The sequence below is a fragment of the Anabrus simplex genome, chromosome 3 (assembly GCF_040414725.1).
Source record: "Anabrus simplex isolate iqAnaSimp1 chromosome 3, ASM4041472v1, whole genome shotgun sequence".
Lineage (NCBI taxonomy): Eukaryota > Metazoa > Arthropoda > Insecta > Orthoptera > Tettigoniidae > Anabrus > Anabrus simplex.
Window position 1 is genome coordinate 357,101,490 of NC_090267.1, and position 18,626 is coordinate 357,120,115.

Genomic DNA, 18,626 nt, shown 5'->3' on the forward strand with positions numbered 1-18,626 from the left:
TTATCAAATGAAGCAACAGGAACATCCACATCATAACCTGCTCTTTGCCATGCGTACAAAGTATGTTAACATACGTTTATATCTCGGTGCAGATAGTTGGTTATGATGAAGTATCGATCATGTAACGTGGCCTGTGTGGTATCTATTTGCAAACGTACAAAAGACGTCTGACATAGAGCTTGTATTGCCGAAAAAAATTTACATCCAGAGGTTGAGAGTATTTGGTTGTCTTTGGTGGCAATATCTTTAATGTAATATCTTTATTTGGAAAACATTCTTCAATGACGCTGTAGTCTTTGTGTCCTGACCAGGAACTGCAAAGTAATAGACCTCTCACACCAACATGTTCAGCAAGGACCGAATTAAAGAAGCTTTAGTGCTTTAGTCATTTTTCCACTTTTACTCGCTTCAACATGGATGTTCCATGGACACTTTGCTGAGTTTCTTTGCAACCTGCAGACCAAACGTTCCATCCTTTTCCTGCAGACAAATGTAAAGCTTGTTCGCTAATTTGCCATTCATAGACACAGCCATATCAGTTGTGTAACTATGCGTAGAACTACGCACAGACTGTACCAGACCAACTGTTGATTCCCCCCCCCTCTGTTTGAAAGTTTTGCAGAAGATGTTAGTTCATAAAAAAATTGGCTCTGATCACTATGCCACATGCATTCCTTCATTATATTCCCGTTTTGAATAAACATGTTCACGTCTGCCACAAATGTTTCTGCTGTTTGTATAATAACATGCTCCTCTTCAATCTCTTTGCGAGCCATGAACATAGTGATATGTCTGAACGAAATATTATATTCGTCTTTGAAGACCCCGACAAAATGCAACGAAGCTTTAAAAGTGTCCAGAGGAACTGCTCTAGCAGCCTCCAGAGCCCATGCTTGAATGTGCCAGTAGTGGACCACTGATCCATTATCTCTAGCTCTGTCAAATTGTGCTTTTACAGACTCTTTTAAGTCCTTCAGTTTTAATGTTTTGTTTCCCTTGAACAGACCTGGGTCTTGCCTTTTGCCCATCACATAATATAAAATACCTTGCAGTTTGATTTCGACCTAATGCAGCTATAACGCTTCATAAGTTTCTGATAAGAATTGTAACCGTGATTATAATAACCCTCATAAATGTTGTCCAGTGTTCGGTTATCAGTAGTCCTTATCACACTTGTTCGTACATGTTTTGGGGGTGAAGGAGCGAAATCACTGTCACGTGTAGTTCCTTCCGTTGCTGGATTGTCAGTATGGTTGGATTCCTCATACTCATGTTCTGTTTCTTCTACGCCGTTCGCCTTACAGTCACCAGTACTCTCCAATGTGTGGATATGTAGTTCTGTTACAGATCCATTGTATTTCTGCATTATGATATCATATAAAATGCATGCAAATGGCCCATCCTCCACTCCACTTACATCTTCACTATCCATTGTGTAGTGTCAGCGTACTGGATACTGGCCGCACTTAAGCGACTGCAGCTATCGAGCTCGGTGTACTGTATATCCTGACTATATATTAACTACATGTACTTTCTCCGTTCTCACCTTCTTAAGATTTCATCTCCGATATTCCTGTAACAATATTACATAATTTTGCTGTTATTCCTGGTTTCTTCCTTTTTCTATTATTTTAAAAAGCTTAGCAGGAGTGTAAAGTTCAGGTTCATTTCAAATTTTACTTATATCTTTGCCATCTTTATATTTCTTACAAATGTTTCTTGTTTCTTAAGAGAGACAGCATAAAACTGGAAAATGCGACCATTTTCTTTGTTGCTATCTTCTTCTTCGCATCTTAATGTCAAATAAGATGATAGTCAGGTATACCTTAAGTGTGATCTGGTCATGTTTAATTTAGATTTTTTTTTATTTTTTTGTGAACATCTCCTATACTTTGTTGAATGAGAACCTGCAGCGATCTCGACATAATAATTCTGAATCCTATCGGACACGTGATTTTTTTCTGTTTAGCTCCATTATGACATTCAAAAATGTATTTTTCTTCTGTTCGCTTTGCTTTAGTTTGCTGGGACTTCTAGAAACTATTTTTATTGCTGTCCATTAAAAGGTATTATCAAGAATATTTCAGTTCGATTGTATTCCACGTGTTGGTGAGAGTGGGCCATTAGTCATACCACGTCCATAGGTTTGAAGAGGCTGCCACATCACCCACCCTTCATTTTTTTTACCACACCACACTTTTACATTGAAACCGGCGTGTATCAGCTATTGCCACATAAGCTAAGCCTGGATGACAGTTTTACCTTTGATCACCTTATAAGAGGTTCGCTATAAAACGGAGACCTATTTAGAAGCAAGAATGGACATAAAGGTGTAGTCAAGTGACCTCTTCAAGGAGTTGCCTAAATATGGAAGTGAATTGGTGTAGGAAATATATGAGAAATACAGATTAGAGAGCTAATCGGTAGAGTTAGGACTTCAATGAAATTTCGTCTCATTTTATGGTAACACAGAAACATAGCTGCTTTAGTATTTACATGCTTGATGATAAATTGAGTATTTTAAATATACAGTATTGCTAAGGGCCTTTGTGTCTCGTTAGAACATTTTTTTGTGGAGGGAGGGGCATTTTATTTACAGTTTGTCCAGACATTCCTGTTAATACCAGGATTTTCCTTTATTTTTTTATTTCCCTGGTTATTTCATATTTCTTCTACACATTTTTGCCCTTAATACACATGTTTTGTCTTCTTCTTCTCTATGCGTCGTCTCATTGACGGAAATTGGCGATCATCATTGCAATCCTTTCTTTCGAGGCTGCCGTTTGAAAAAGAGACGCCGAATCAAGTTCAAACCATTCCCACAAATTCTTCAGCGAGGGAGATTTTCCTCCTCCCTGGTGGGTGTCATCCTTCGATCTTGCCTTCTCTGATTAGTTTCTGGAGGCGGTAGTTGTTGTTTCGAGTCAGGTGGCCAAACTGCGGGAGTTAACTGTCGCTTGATATAGTAGAGCACCTCCATCTCCTTGCCCATCCGATCCAGCACCTGGGTGTTTCTCACCCTGTCGGTCCACAGTATAGCCTACACACACACACACACATTCAGTATTTCCATTTTAACATTTAAGTCCACCATCTCGCGAATGCAAACTTAACAGTAATCCAAACACAATCTAAACTACGCAGCCAACTTATTTGGTCGTTTGTAGAATTTTGAGGTTCAGATCACGGCCCTGGTTCCCAACCATCCTTACCTCGGTTTTTCCATACTCATTGCAGGAAGAATCTGTGATGATACTGAATTTGAAATACCAGTGGTTATATCCGAATGTGACTCAAACAACTATCCGAATTTGACTCAAATAATTACACATTACAGTATAATGCTGGTATCTAGTCACATTTCACAACCGGGCAAGTTGGCCGTGCGGTTAGGAGCGCGCAGCTGTGAGCTCGCATCCGGGAGATAGTGGGTTCGAACCCCACTGTCGGCAGCTCTGAAGATGGTTTTCCGTGGTTTCCCATTTTCACACCAGGAAAGCCACGGCCGCTTCCTTTCCATTCCTAGGCCTTTCCTGTCCCATCGTCGCCATAAGACCTATCTGTGTCGGTGCGACGTAAAACAAATAGAAAAAAAAGGACATTTCACAGACGTAAGTAAACTCACGCGAAGACCTACCATATTCCTATCCCCCAAATGAAGAAATAACAATATAAATAGACATGTATTCACTATTGTGTATTTCTGTGGTGGTTGATAGTGTTGATGTAGTAAACGTACATGGAAAGGTGTGTATTAAGATGAACATAAACACTCAGTCCTCGAGACAGATGTAGTTAAAATCTCTTGCCCGGTCGTCAATCGAGTCCAGAGTCCTCTGTACTAAAAGCCAGTATGCTTACCATTCAGCCAAGGAGCCGGACTGGAATATCTACTACTTCCTTTTCATTCCCTGTTTAATGCCGTATTGAATGAATTCTGAAGTGTTTCGGTTACTGTGGGAGAGTAGAAAGCTATAACTGGAAAGGAAGTGGCCGTGGCCTTAAAGTACGTACAGAATGCTATCAGCTTATAAAAGAAACAACAAAGCCCTTGGGTCACGATACTCAGTCATGAGTGGAACGACTGGAGAGAGAGAAACGACGAAAACCATCTTCAGGACTACCGAAAGCAGGCCTCGAACACGACCAACTCCTGCATGTACACCTTCTAGTGCGCCTATCCGATCTGCCTCTTCACCATCTAAAGGTATGCCTCTAGGAATTCCCAGATGGCCTATGATTTACGTGCCAGTAAATCTACCGACACGAGGCTGACTTATTTGAGCACCTTTAAATACAAGCGGACTGAGCTAGGATCGAATCTGGCAAACTGGGGTCAGAAGGCCAGCGCCCCAACCGTTTGAGCGACTCAGCCCGGCAAAAATAAACCATGTTCGACAGGAAGTGTAAGAGTGCAAGACTAAGAACGTTAAAAACGTGAGCTCAACAGGAACTCCTCCCGTCAACATCCATTCCGCACACTTATATTATACTAACCATGCCCGCCAGGCTGTCTGACCGGCACTCAGAAAAAGCAAGCATTTACCCAGTCTACCTGCGCGGCAGCACCGGCTCAAGTGCCGATAACTTTTCGCTGCCTTTCCCTGTAGATATGTTTAAATCATAGGTTGTGGCTTTGATCTGAAAATGAAGCCTACTTTGGGTGACCGTAAAACGACTGGTTACACAATGAACATCAAATAATAATAATAATAATAATAATAATAATAATAATAATAATAATGTTACGGGGATACCCGTGGAGCAGAAAGAGGTTAAAGAAGGTGCGGGCTTGAATGGGTCTAACTACGATATCAAGAATTTATTTAAAATTTTAACAAAGGTTATATTTCTTTAGAACTTCAAACTTAACAATTTTTCATAACAATGAAACATCAGATACAATGACAATCTTGAAACAAGTCAAGGAAAATACAAGACTAGTGAACTTTACAGATCCTGTGCTTCAAGCCCCTCGCTTTACAACTCCTGAGCTCCCAGCTCAAAATTTACAATTAAAAAATGAGAACAAATTTAGTCAAGGGCAGAAATCCCCTAATTCAAAGATCACTTGCTCCTAAAATTACACTATCTAGCCTTCCAGAGGCACTCTTTACAATTACAAAACTTGAAAAAGAGCTAATAGGCTCTCGGTTCCTCACTGCCTACTCAAGGCAACATCACATCAATCTCTGGTCTCTCAAACCACCACTTACAAATGGAACTTATTTTTACAGGGGTATTTAATACCCAACCTACTGGGCCTTCATGGAAAAGAACAGGTTAGATAACTGGCCCAACCCCAAGGGGAATGGAGGCACACAGCGCTCCAAGATAATGAACATTTAAAAACCTAAAGGGCTCTAAGCCGATGAAACAGGGGCTATTCCCTAACTACTGAGGTGACTCGTATAGAAATTGCTTTAACACCTTACAGAAGAAAAGGTTACAAAACGTAGTCACCTCAAACCAAGATGAAGGGGGGCTCGAGAGGGTAATTCACTCTCTATCCCCGATTTACAGTCAAAGATTTTATGAAATTTTTATATTAGCCGGAAGAAAGTTACATTTTAAAAACGTAGGTTACATGGTTAAAGATTCGGACTTTCCCCTTGGAATAATCTGCGGAGATGTAGAAAGATGTAGTTTATGTGGCCATTACTTTAAAGATGTTCAGCTGCCGACGAAAGAGGCCGCCCGCCTTCTGCTTAACACACACACTCAGATAGATGACGATCAATTGGCTAAGAAACGTGAAAAGCCGCAGTTTATAAACCCTCAGGGAAGGTTCGAAATCATCCAAGACTAAACTAGCCACACCCTCTCAATTTTATTGGTTGTGTTCAAAAGTAACACTCAAAATCGAACAAGAAGCCTGTGATAGGTTGACAATTAATTACAGGAATTTTTCATTGGCCAGATTCAAAACTGGCGGAAAGGAAAAGGAAATATTGCCAACCCTGAAATAAATGAACCTAGAAATACAAAACTTCTTTAAATTATAAGTTCTTTCACTTTACACCAGGGTGCATGATCATAGTTTTTTGGTAGATTCATCTGTGGAGAAATGTCCAAACTTCTTGATGTATAGCAAACAAAACTAGGAGAAATTCAGTCAGTTTAGGAAACTTCACAATAACAAAATGACTCAATATTTTAGTGATGACATCTTCTGATTAAAGTTCCAAATTGGTGTAGTTTCAGTTTCATTGTTTGGCCAATAGAAGAATTCATTTAGGCGCTGATTTTGAATGTGCGGGGTTGAGGTGTACCTCCCGGTACAAATAATAATAATAATAATAATAATAATAATAATAATGAATTTATGAACACAGTAAAACAAACTCAAGGTTCAACAGAAGCGGAATACTGCAAAACGTAAACAACAGATTGGGAAACGTGACAACTACAGAATGGATGTGGAAAGCGGCATGGAAACCCTGCGAGGTAAATTGAACATATCCTTTGTGGAGGAAGTAATCGTAGATGGTAATTTCCCTTGAATATATTTATTTAAAATGAAACAAACCAAAACTCATTATAGAAAGAACTAAGCAAACTCATTTATAAGATAAACTAGCAGTTACCCGCGGCTTCGCTCGCGTGGAGTTCGTAATTTGATGAAAGTAATCGTTCCTTGGCACTGTACTAAGACATTATCTGAAAAATTGAGATTCATTTAGACCAGAAACTATTTGTAAACCACGTTTGTGGTATTGCCTTTTGGAGCTAAGATGACCATACATAGAACTGTACACATGAGAAACAGTCTTCTCTCAAGTCGAAAAATCTTGTTTCTGTATTTTTAAAGGAGATTCCAAATGCCTACTTCAACGCCTGTAACACCTTCAGTTTTTGAGATATAAGTATCCTCATAAAAATAATTCAACCCCTTTATCAGAACCTCCATCCCACCCCCGCTTAAGTGGATTTTTAAGGGAGATTCCAAATACCAATTTTCACGTCTTTAACATCTTCAGTTTTTGAGAAATAAGTATGCTCATAAAAAGAATTTGACATCTTCTTCACTTCTTTCCACCCCCTTCCCCCTTAAGTAGACTTTCCGAAACCAAAAAAATACGTATTTCTTTATTTTCAAAGGAGATTTGAAATACCAACTTTCACGTCCTTAACATATTCAGTTTTGAGATATAAGTATTATCATGAACAGAATTAAACTCCTCCATTACTTATTATCACCTCCTCCTTTTACGTCGATTTTCCGAAAACAAAAAACAAAAACAAAAAATACGCATTTCTTTATTTTTAAAGGAGATTCCAAATACCAATTGTAACGTTTTCAGTTGTTGAGATATGAGGATCCTAATAAAAATAAATCAACCCCCTTTTCCCACCTTTTTACCCCCACCCTTACGTGATTTTCCGAAAACAAATAATTATTTGTTTCTTTATTTTTAAAAGAGATTAAAAATACTAATTTTCACATTGTAACATGTTTAGTTTTGAAATATACTGTAGATATGCTTTTTAAAAATTCACCCCCTTTTTCAGTTCCCCTTAAGTGAATTTTCCGAAAACAAATTATATGTGTTTCTTTACTTTTACAGGAAATTCCAAAAACCAATTTTCACGTCTGTAACACCTTGTTTCTCCCAAAACAAAAAAACGTGTTTCTTTATTTTCAAAGGAGATTCCAAATGCCAATTTTCATGTTTGTAACAACTTCAGTTTTTGAGATACAAGTATCCTCATACAAGGTATTCAACCACTTTTTCGCCTTTTTCACACCTTTAATGGGATTTTCCGAAAACAAAAAACGTGTTTCTTTAATTTTAAAGCAGATTCCAATTACCAGTTTTTACACCTGTAAAAGTTTACATTTTTGAGATACAGATATACTCATTTAAAACATGCACCCTCCTTTTCACCCCGTTAGCGACGTATTATAAAAAAAATCATCCCTTATTGAGCTCCTACACTAATATAAATGAATCCCCAAAGTTTCATTTCATTATGTCCAGTAGTTTTGGCTCGGCGATGATAAATCAGTCAGATAGACATGTTATTTTATATTTATACTAGCTGATGTACCCGTGCTTCGCTACGGGATTCTCAGAAAGACTGACTTGGTGGTTTTCCTAACTGAATTCAACATAGGTCATTACAAAAACGTCAGTAGGAATGTAGCGATTGAAAACAAAATTATCATATAAAATACTCAATCAAATGAAAGACCGCACACTTTCTCACTTTCAACGAACAGTACTACGGTGCCTATCTAACAGTCCAAAGTTCCAGAGCTAGAATAACCAGGTCGCAGACTGCCGTGAACAATCCTCTGTCATTATTCCGTTAAATATGCACACTACTCATTCCAATCAGTGCCTCAGATTAGGGATTGAATAGCTCGAATGCTATGATGAACCAGTGTGTTACGTAACAGATATATCAGAAAATGTATGACCAGAGGAATGGCATGCTTAAGAAGAAAGTTATCTAACTCCCCAGCTCTTCCCGCCAATATACAGGCAGGCTGTTACACTCGGTACGACCGGCGAGTTGGCGTGTGGTGAGAGGCGCGCAGCTGTGAGCTTGCACCCGGAAGATAGTGGATTCGAACCCCACTGCCGACATCCCTGAAGATGGTATTCCGCGGTTTCCCATTTTCACACCAGTCACACCAGACTGTACCTTAATTAAAGCCTAGGCCGCTTCCTTCACACCGCTATTCCTTTCCTATCCCACGGTCGCCATAAGACCTACCTGTGTCGATGCGACGCAAAGCGAAAAAAAAAAAAAAAACCTCGGTACCGGTACGCTTCAGTAATCCTATCTATCGGGGATGAGTGGAAACAGAAGACAAAAAGCACATCACAACAAACAATGGTCAATGTAATGTTATTGTTGATCAAGTTTATGAGCTTTGTATATTGCAGGCCTTCACATTAGTTTTCTTTCTACTCTAAGATATTAGGGCGTCTTACAAAATTATTTATTTCATAGACTGTATGTAGTTCCTTATTATCAGACTTTACATACCTATTTTCACTAAATTCTGTTTACCCATTTTCTCGTGACTCGGCGCTGATACGAACTTAGTAACAAAAATCCAAATTCATGAATATCACTGTGATTATATGCGGTACGGTAACAATGTGTAAGACATAAGTGATCGGAAATTTAATATCTTCTTACATAACTACTACTAACTTACGACATAACTAAAGTTATGTTAGTTATATAGTATTTATCGATACGACCACAGAATTACATTTCACTCAGCGTGAATAAAATAATTTATTGCCTAGGTTGTAGTGGTTCATCACCCGACTTTACATACGGAGTTTCATTAAATTTTCTTCAGCCGTTTTCTCGTGATGCGTGTACAGACAGACAGACAGACAGACAGACAGACAGACAGACAGACAGACAGACAGACAGACAGACAGACAGACAGACAGACATTACGGAAAAGTAAAAAAATGCATTTCCTTGTTACTGTGGACATGACCGATACAGAAATACCACTCTTTTCAAATTCTGAGCAATGTACAGACAAAACTCTTACTTTATATATATAACTAGGCCTTCCCCTAAACTACAATTTTTCTCAGCATGAATACAATTATGTATAGCCTATATTATAGCGACTTATTTCCCGTCTTTGTCTACCGATTTCCATTAAGATACGACCACTAATAACGTAAATATTTGAAAATTGAATTTTAGGCATTCCTCTAAGCTGCCATTTCACTCAGTGTGAATACAGTTATTTATGACCTAGATTATATCGACTCATTACCCCGACTTCGCATACCGATTTTCATTAAGACACGACATAAATATTTCAGAATGAAATTTCAGGCCTTCCCCTAAACTACCATTTCACTCAGTGTGAATAAAATAATTTATAGACCAGATTGTAGTGGTTCATCACCCGACTTTACATACCTATTTTCATTAAATTCTCTTCAGACGTTTTCTCGTGATGCATGTATAGACAGACAGACAGACAGACAGACAGACAGACAGACAGACAGACAGACAGACAGACAGACAGACAGACAGACAGACAGACAGACAGACAGACAGACAGAAATTACGGAAAAGTAAAAAATGCATTTCCTTGTTACTGTTGACATGACCGATACAGAAATACCATTCTTTTCAAATTCTGAGCAATGTGCAAATAAAACTCTTATTTTATAGCCTATATATAGATTACATTTCAGGCCTTCCCCTAAACTACCATTTCACTTAGTGTGAATAAAATTATTGATGACCTATATTGTAGCGACTTATTTCCCGTCTTTGTCTACCGATTTCCATTAAGATACGACCACTAATAACATAAATATTTGAAAATTGAATTTTAGGCATTCCCCTAAGCTGCCATTTCACTCAGCGTGAATAAAATTATTTACGGCCTAGATTATATTGACTTATTACCCCGACTTCGCATACCGATTTTCATTAAGACACGACCACTAATAACATAAATATTTGAGAATTAAATTTCAGGCCTTCCCCTAAACTACCATTTAACTCAGCGTGAATAAAATAATTAATAGCCTAGATTGTAGTGGTCCATCACCCGACTTTACATACCGATTTTCATTAAAATCTCTTCAGCCGTTCTCTCGTGATGCGTGTACAGACAGACAGACAGACAGACAGACAGACAGACAGACAGACAGACAGACAGACAGACAGACAGACAGACAGACAGACAGACATTATGGAAAAGTAAAAAATGCATTTCCTTGTTACTGTGGACATGACCGATACAGAAATACCATTCGTTTCAAATTCTGAGCAATGTACAGACAAAACTCTTATTTTATACACTGACTGACAGAGCAAATGCAACACCAAGAAGGAGTGGTCAGAACTTTATGCCAATTGCAGGGTAGACTGACGTCACTGAGGTATGCTCATGATGTGAAATGCGCCGCTGTGCTGCGCACGTAGCGAACGATAAATGGGACACGGCGTTGGCGAATGGCCCACTTCGTACCGTGATTTCTCAGCCGACAGTCATTGTAGAACGTGTTGTAGTGTGCCACAGGACACGTGTATAGCTAAGAATGCCAGGCCGCCGTCAACGGAGGCATTTCCAGCAGACAGACGACTTTACGAGGGGTATGGTGATCGGGCTGAGAAGGGCAGGTTGGTCGCTTCGTCAAATCGCAGCCGATACCCATAGGGATGTGTCCACAGTGCAGCGCCTGTGGCGAAGATGGTTGGCGCAGGGACATGTGGCACGTGCGAGGGGTCCAGGCGCAGCCCGAGTGACGTCAGCACGCGAGGATCGGCGCATCCGCCGCCAAGCGGTGGCAGCTCCGCACGCCACGTCAACCGCCATTCTTCAGCATGTGCAAGACACCCTGGCTGTTCGAATATCGACCAGAACAATTTCCCGTCGATTGGTTGAAGGAGGCCTGCACTCCCGGCGTCCGCTCAGAAGACTACCATTGACTCCACAGCATAGACGTGCACGCCTGGCATGGTGCCGGGCTAGAGCGACTTGGATGAGGGAATGGCGGAACGTCGTGTTCTCCGATGAGTCACGCTTCTGTTCTGTCAGTGATAGTCACCGCAGACGAGTGTGGCGTCGGCGTGGAGAAAGGTCAAATCCGGCAGTAACTGTGGAGCGCCCTACCGCTAGACAACGCGGCATCATGGTTTGGGGCGCTATTGCGTATGATTCCACGTCACCTCTAGTGCGTATTCAAGGCACGTTAAATGCCCACCGCTACGTGCAGCGTGTGCTGCGGCCGGTGGCACTCCCGTACCTTCAGGGGCTGCCCAATGCTCTGTTTCAGCAGGATAATGCCCGCCCACACACTGCTCGCATCTCCCAACAGGCTGTACGAGGTGTACAGATGCTTCCGTGGCCAGCGTACTCTCCGGATCTCTCACCAATCGAACACGTGTGGGATCTCATTGGACGCCGTTTGCAAACTCTGCCCCAGCCTCGTACGGACGACCAACTGTGGCAAATGGTTGACAGAGAATGGAGAACCATCCCTCAGGACACCATCCGCACTCTTATTGACTCTGTACCTCGACGTGTTTCTGCGTGCATCGCCGCTCGCGGTGGTCCTACATCCTACTGAGTCGATGCCGTGCGCATTGTGTAACCTGCATATCGGTTTGAAATAAACATCAATTATTCGTCCGTGCCGTCTCTGTTTTTTCCCCAACTTTCATCCCTTTCGAACCACTCCTTCTTGGAGTTGCATTTGCTCTGTCAGTCAGTGTATATATAGATACTAGCAGTTAACCGCGGCTTCGCTCGCGTGGATTTCGTAATTTGATAAAAATAATCATATCCCGGAATTGACATAGACATTATATGAAAATCCCTAAGGTATAAAAACTCAACGAAAAGCTGAGTTTCATTAACTCCAGAAACACTTTGTAAACCACGTTTGTGGTGTTGCCTTTTCGGGATAAGACGACCATGCGACATAGAACTGTACGTGTGAGAAACAGTCTTCTATAAGTCGAAAATAAAAGTAAATACATGTTTCTTTATTTTTAAAGGAGTTTCCAAATCCTATTTCCACATCTCTAACATCTTCAGTTCTTTGAGATGTAAGTATTCCCATAAAAATAATTCAACCGCTTTATCAGTCCTTCACCGAGCTCGATAGCTGCAGTCGATTAAGTGCGGCCAGTATCCAGTAATCGGGAGATAGTGTTTTTATGACCCTACAGTCTCGTATTATAAAGAAAAATATGGACTCCAAAATATATCAGTCACAGGCTTGATGGTGGAAGCTCGGGAACAAATCCTCATTTCTTATCGCATTGTTGTACTTCACTAGGTTTAGAAAAACATCTGTTGTCAAACATAGCGGTAGCTGCCATCCGTGGTTCAATACTATTTTTAGAAACCATTTACACAGTTAATAGCATCTTGAGCGTACTTTCATATCCCATGCTCATATGATTTATACACGCGTGCATCATCATTATAGACCGTTATGCTTTTCAGCGTTCATCTGCAAGCCTCTCTGAATTTACTAAACGTCGCCACAATCCTCTATTTGCAACTAGTGCTGTGGCCTCATTTAGTTCTAGGCTATACCTCTTACTTTTAAATCGTTAGAAACTGAGTCTAACCGTCGTCTTGGTCTCCCTCGACTTCTCCACCCTCCAAAACAGAGTCCATTCTTCGCCTAGGTAACCTATCCTTCTCCATTTGCCTCACATGACCCCACCACCGAAGCCGGTTTATGCGTACAGCTTCATCCATGGAGTTCGTTCCTAACTTAGCCTTTATCGCCTCATTCCGAGTACCCTCCTGCCATTGTTCCCACCTGTTTGTACCAGCAATCATTCTCGCTACTTCATGTCTGTTACTTCTAATTTATGAATAAGATATCCTGAGTCCACTCAGCTTTCGCTCCCGTAAAGCAAAGTTGGTCTGAAAACAGACCGATGTAAAGATAGTTTCGTCCGGGAGCTGTCTTCCTCCTTACAGAATACTGTTGATCGCAACTGCGAGCTCACTGCATTAGCTTTACTGCACATTGATTCAATCTCACTTACTATATTATCATCTTGGGAGAACATACATCCTAATACTTGAAATTATCTACGTGTTCCAGCTTTGTATCACCAATCTGACATTCAATTCTCTTGGATTTCTTACCTACTGACATCAATTTAGTCTTCGAAAGGCTAATTTTCATACCATACTCATTGCACCTATTTTCAAGTTCCAAGATATTATGCTGCAGGCTTTCGGCACAATCTGCCATTAAGACCAAGCCGTCAGCTTACTACAATTACAACTGCCCGAACCCTCTCTGCCATTTTATACCTTTCAGCAGATGATCCATGTAAACTACGAACAACAAGGGTGAAAGATTACAGCCTTGTCTAACCCCTGCAAGTACTCTGAACCAAGAACTCATTCTACCATCAATTCTCACTGCAGCCGAATTGTCATCATAAATGCCTTTAATTGATTTTAATAATCTACCCTTAATCCCGTAGTCCCCCAGTATGGCGAACTTTTCCCTCAGTACCCTGCCATATGCTTTCTCAAGATCTACGAAACATAGACTATTCCTCTCGTAGCATTTTTTCAGTTACCTGGCGCATACTAAAAAACTGATCTTGACAGCCCGTCTATGGTCTGAAATCACACTGATTATCATCCAACTTCCTCTCAACCACTGATCGCACCCTCCCTTCCAAGATGCCAGCGAATACTTTGCCTGGTATACTATTCAATGAGATACCTCGATAGTTGTTGCAATCCTTCCTGTTACCTTACTTATAGATAGGTGCAATTATTGCTTTTGTCTAATCTGAAGGTACCTTATCAACACTCCATGCTAATCTTATTACTCTATGAAGCCATTTCATCCCTGCCTTCCCACTATACTTCACCATTTCAGGTCTAATTTCATCTATTCCTGCTGCTTTATGACAATGGAGTCTGTTTACCACCTTTTCCGCTTCCTCAAGCATAATTTCACCAACATAATTTTCCTCCTCATGAGCTCGGTTGTTCGCGACACCACTGGGAAGATTTCCTTTTATGTTGAGAAGATTTTCAAAATATTCCCTCCACCTGTCCAGTGATTCCCTGGATCTATTATGAGTTCACCTGAATTACCCTCCTTTTTCCCTCCCTACCTTTCTTTATTACTGTCCAGAAAGGTGTACCTGCTGCTAGACCTAGCCTTTCCAGGTTATTATCAAAATCTTCCCACGACTTTATTTTGGATTTAACAACTCTTAGTTTCGCTCTGTTTCTTTCATCTACGTACAATTCTCTGTCTGCATCAGCCCTTGTTTGAAGCTATTTCTGATAAGCCTTCCTTTTACGTTTACAAGCTGCTCTCACTTCGTCATTCTACCAAGATGTTCGCTTTTTTCCCATCTTTACACACAGTTGTTCCTAGGCTGTCCCTTGCTGTTTCTGCTACAATATGCCTGTATGTTACCCATTCTCTTTCTATATCCTGAACCTTCTTACTGTCCACTGTTCGGAACTTCTCACTAATCATATCTATGTACTTCTGTCTAACTTGCTCGCTCTGGAGTTTTTATACCCTTATTCGCTTGCAAACAGATTTCACTTTCTGTATCCTAGGCCTAGAGATACTTAGTTTACTACAGATCAGATAGTGGTCTGTATCACCGAAAAATCACCTGAAAACCCGTACATTCCTAACAGATTTCCTGAATTCGAAGTCGGTTAAGATATAGTCTATTATGGGTCCGGTACTGCTACCCTCCCATGTGTAGTGGTGAATAACCTTATGCTTGAAGAATGTATTCATAATTGCTAAACCCATATTAGCAAAGAAGTCCAGCAAATGCTTCCCATTCCCATTAGCTTCCATATCTTCCCCACATATACCAACTTTCGCATTAAAATAGCCCATTAGCACTATCCTATCCTTGCTGTCGACCCTGACTGCGATGTCACTCAGTGCTTCATAAAACTTGTCAATTTCACCTCATCTGCACCCTCATATGGTGAATACACTAAGACAATTCTCGTCCTAATTCCCCCAACTGACAAAACTACCCACATCATTCGCTCATTTACATGCATACCAGAAACTATATTGTGTGCAATAGTATTCCTGATGAAAAGTCCTACCCCACACTCTGCCCTTCCGTTTTTAACACCCGTCAAGTACACTTTATAATCTCCTATCTCTTCTTCGTTATCTCCCCTTACCCGAATATCACTTACTTCTAGCACATCCAGATGTATCCTCTTTGCTGACTCAGCCAGTTCTACTTTCTTCCTTCTATAAGCCTAATTAATATTGATACCTCCCCATCGAATTCCATTTCGTTCGCCAAGTTGTTTTCAAGGAGTCCCTCGCCTGTCAAATCGGAGTGAGACTCCTTTACTCCTATAGGTCCGAGGCTTGCTTAAAATGTTCTTATCTCGGTAAATTCATGAAGCAGGATGCTACCCTACTTACATATAGTCCATGTGAGGATCTCTCCTATAACGGGTTAGGGACAACCGATGGATTGCATAGTCCTAGCCGGCTGAGCTCAAGGAGGGCCATGACTCAGAATTTGTCCGAGATGCCCACTTCCATTCCATAGCAACTGGTATCCCGACTCTCAGGACCACTTACTAGGCCACTAAGCCTTTGCCCATGGTTCACGAACTAGGACGTGACTACAGTAACCCACACCACGAACCATCATATGATTTATTACATAGTTTTTTATAACCTGTTGAACATTGATGGTAGGTTTTATATTGAAGAAATGAAGTATACTTTGTCCTAGTAGCAACCCTATAATCAGGGAAGTTATAAAATGAAATAAAAATGTTGAAGTGGAACGGCAAAGTGGGAAATGCATTGTAAAATGCAAAATATGTCCTGAGCACAAGATCAGATCAAAAAATTATACAGTCACACTAATTATGGATGAGGAACGGTGCTGCATAGACAGTGTAGAATGTAATGACTGTGCTGCATCTTCTGGTGAATAAATAAACTTAGCAAACACTACATCTAGTCCTAAACACTTTTTAAATCTTTTGCTATTGAGTAGACCCTTTGCAGTAAAAAGTTGAGTATGATCAAGATAAAGATAAATATGATTTCATCTAGTTTTTCACAAGCCGGGCTGAGTGGCTCAGACGGTTGAGGCGCTGGCCTTCTGACCCCAACTTGGCAGCTTCGATCCAGGCTCAGTCCGGTGATATTTGAAGATGCTCGGATACATCAGCCTCGTGTCGGAAGATTTACTAGCATGTAAAAGAACTCCTGCGGCACTACATTCCGGCACCTCGGCATCTCCAAATATCGTACACGTAGTTAGTGTAATGTAAAGCCAATAACATTAATTACATTTATTTTTTCACAAGCTGTGCACATCAAGCAAGAACAGTGTCTTGGTGACATTTCAGTCACTCAATATAGGAATGTCTTTGGATGCTGTGATTTTTACCCTTCGGTTTATTGATTTGCCTATAACCTATAAGCTAAAAGTTTGGACAATATTTTAAACACCAACATTTCTGTTATTTGTAGTACCAGCAATGTATTTTCATTGCAGTGTGTGTCCGGCTCCATGGCTAAATGGTTAGCGTGCTGGCCTTTGGTCACGGGGATCCCGGGTTCGATTCCCGTTAGAGTCGGGAAATTTAACCACCATTGATTTATTTCTCTGGCACGGGGGCTGGGTGTATATGTCGTCTTCATCATCATTTCATCCTCATCACGGGGCGCATGTCACCTACGGGAGTCAAATCGAAAGACCTGCACCTGGTGAGCTGAATTTGTCCTCGGATACTCCCGGCACTAAAAGCCATACGTTATTTCACTGTAGTGTGCCATTATGTTATTTTGTTATTTCATTAATATTACGATAATTATTATAATTGAGCATAGTTAACATATAAGACTGAGACCACCCCAACCGACAAGCATTGGTTTTGTAGAGTTATACATTTTTGTTAAATTGACGTTGTTTTCTTTCATGATGTACACGCCTACTTTTTGTTATATTATAGAGTATTCAGCTGTAGTCTAAATTTGTTTACAAATGTAAACTCTTCAATAAATAGGCTAAAGAAAAAATAACTTTTACATGCCAAGTTAAATTGGTATAATTAAATCTGTCAATTTGGTTCATAAACCCTTTGATTTATTACTTTGATACCTTTACCTATCTCAATTTCGGATTTCTCCACATGTTATTTATTCGCTAGTTTGATATACCGTTTTGAAACTCTGCGAACTACTTTAAATTGTTCTTGTCGAAACTCTCTATTTTGCTTTCCTTCCGTCAGCTTTTTACGATGTTGTGACTTCCGCTTGATATTTTTTGCTGTCGGTATTATTAAGTTAAACCAAGGTGGTTATAGTTTTATCCTTTCCTAGGCAACCTGGCCCACATTTATATAGAATGCGCTAAAAAAGAATAAAAATGGCCCAGAGCTTGATCTACGTCGGAATATGCTAATAGTATACGCCAATCAGCGTCAACTAGTTCTCTGTATAGTAATTCAGTTTATGAATAAATGTTTGCAACAACAATCCCAGATGTGCATCATACATCATTTCATTAATTAATATTTTGTCCAGTGTCCAGGTCAATCCTCGTCATGAAACAGTGAGCTCGGTATATGCCATATGGCTTTCAATAAGAGTATAATATACATTTTTCAATAAACCACTAATATGTATGTGCCTTAATCTGTTTATACCACCAATAACTGGAATTATATTCTTACAGATTGAATTAAATGATTACTCCAAAATAATGTTCCATGTACAATTAAATCTAAGAATTTAATTACTTGAACTCCAGGTATGTCCGCCTCTGTAGTGTAGTGGTTAGTGTGATTAACTGCCATCTCCGGAGGCCCGGGTTCGATTCCCGGCTCTGCCACGAAATTTGAAAAGTCGTACGAGGGCCTCGGGAGGTCAAGTGAGTAGAGGTGGGTTCGATTCCCACCTCAGACATCCTGGAAGTGGTTTTCCGTTGCTTCCCACTTCTTCTCCTGGCAAATGCCGGGATGGTACCTAACTTAAGGCCATGACCGCTTTCTTCCCTCTTCCTTGTCTAAACCCTCTAATCTTCCCATTCCTCCGCAAGGCCCCTGTTCAACATAGCAGGCGAGGCCGCTTGGGCGAGGTACTGGTCATCCTCCC